Here is a 1,826-nt window from a genome sequence, read left to right as displayed (position 1 = left end):
AGTGCAACATTAACATTCAGAAATCAATCAGTGTGATTCACCACATTAACAGAATAAAGGACAAATGTATAACTGTCCCAATAGGTTCAGGAAAGGTATTTGACAAAATTCTGTTAAAACTCTCAGCAAACTGAGATAGAAAGAAGTTTTCTCTTTTTAAAAATATTTTTATTGATTTCAGAGAGGAAAGGAGAGGGAGAGAGAGATAGAAACATCAATGATGAGAGAGAATCATTGATCAACTGCCTCCTGTACACTCCCTACTGGGGACTAAGCCTGCAACCTGGGCATGTGCCCTTGACCAGAATCAAACCCAGGACCCTTCAGTCCACAGGTTGATGCTCTATCCACTGAGCCAAACCAGCTGGGGCAGAAGGAAACTTTCTTAATCTGATAAAGAAAATATCTAAAAACCTGCAGCCAACAAAATACATACAGTTGACATGCTGAGCACTCTCCCCTGACTTGTGCACTGAACCAGACAAGGATGTTCACAATTGTCACTACTTTCAACTTGTGTTGGTGTCTTAGTCTCCATGATGTAGCCAGAGAAATAAGCAAAATGCATAAAGTTTCTATTGAAAATGTAAAGCTCATTTGAAAATAATAATTGTGTACATAAAATATTCAAAATAATCTACAAACTAAAATTAATGGTTGAATTTATCAAGATGACACATGGTTACTATACAAAAATCAAATCATGATGCTTAGAAAATTAGCATCAAATTTTCTAAAAGTTAGCTCGAAGTCTTTCCTTCCTTTGGCAATGTATGGGATTCTTCCTTCAGGTGATAATTTTAGGGAAGGTAGACAAAATATAATGGCTATAGCAACATCTACACTGCTTGGAGGAGAGTAAGGGGTTGCTTCCATGAGAGGAAGTTGGTCTTTTGTTTAGGGAAACAAATATTTAAAGGGTTTCTGAATATAAAAGGGAAGGGCCAAGATAGTAGCTAGAACAAGGGAGTTCCAATAAAAGCAAACTAAAGTTATCTTTATAATAAATTAGAGGCCCAGTGCATAAATTTGTGCATGGGTGGGGTCCCTCTGGATGGCCTGCAGGGATCAGGCCAAAACTTGCACTCCAACGCCACCTGCAGCTCCTACCTGCTGCTACTGCTCATCCCAGCCCCACTGGGCCTGCCAAGGGCTCCCGCCCAATCAATCCCTATCAGGAGAGGTTCACACTGCCACAGCAGTGCTTGCCAGCCATGAGCCATGTGTCTGGTGCCCTCCCAAGGGGAGTGGCCTGCGGGATCGAGCTGAAACCGGCTTTCCGACATCCCCCAAGGGGTCCCAGGTTGCAAAAGGGCGCAGGCCAGGCTGAGGGACCCCACCAGTGCACCATCGGGCTGGGGAGGGACACGGGAAGGCTCCAGGGCATGTCTGGCCCATCTCACTCATTCCCAATCGGCTGGACCCCAGCAGCAAGCTAACCTACCAGTCAGAGCATCTGCCCTCTGGTGGTCAGTGCACATCATAGCAACTGGTCAACCAATCAACTGTCTGCCAGTGCACATCATAGCAGCTGGTCTACCAGTTGACTGTCTGCTCCCTAGTGGTCAGTGCACATCATAGTGAGTGGTTGAGCAGTCTCAGCCTTAGTGGTTGAGCAGCCTTAATCATTAGCATATTATGCTTTGATTGGTTATTCTGTTGTTCTGCCATTCAGTCGATTTGCATATTACCCTTTTATTATATAGAATAATATCAAAGGTTATTCTCTGTGAGGTGGAGTATGAGATCACTTCAAGTGATTATCAGCTCCCTTTGGGAAAAGGGCAAAAAGAGATGGAAGAAAGGACCCTGGCAAAAGTGGACTC

Source organism: Myotis davidii, unplaced genomic scaffold, assembly GCF_000327345.1.
Source record: "Myotis davidii unplaced genomic scaffold, ASM32734v1 scaffold540, whole genome shotgun sequence".
Classification (NCBI taxonomy): domain Eukaryota; kingdom Metazoa; phylum Chordata; class Mammalia; order Chiroptera; family Vespertilionidae; genus Myotis; species Myotis davidii.
The sequence above is the reverse complement of the archived record's forward strand: the minus strand, read 5'-3'. Positions refer to the sequence as shown.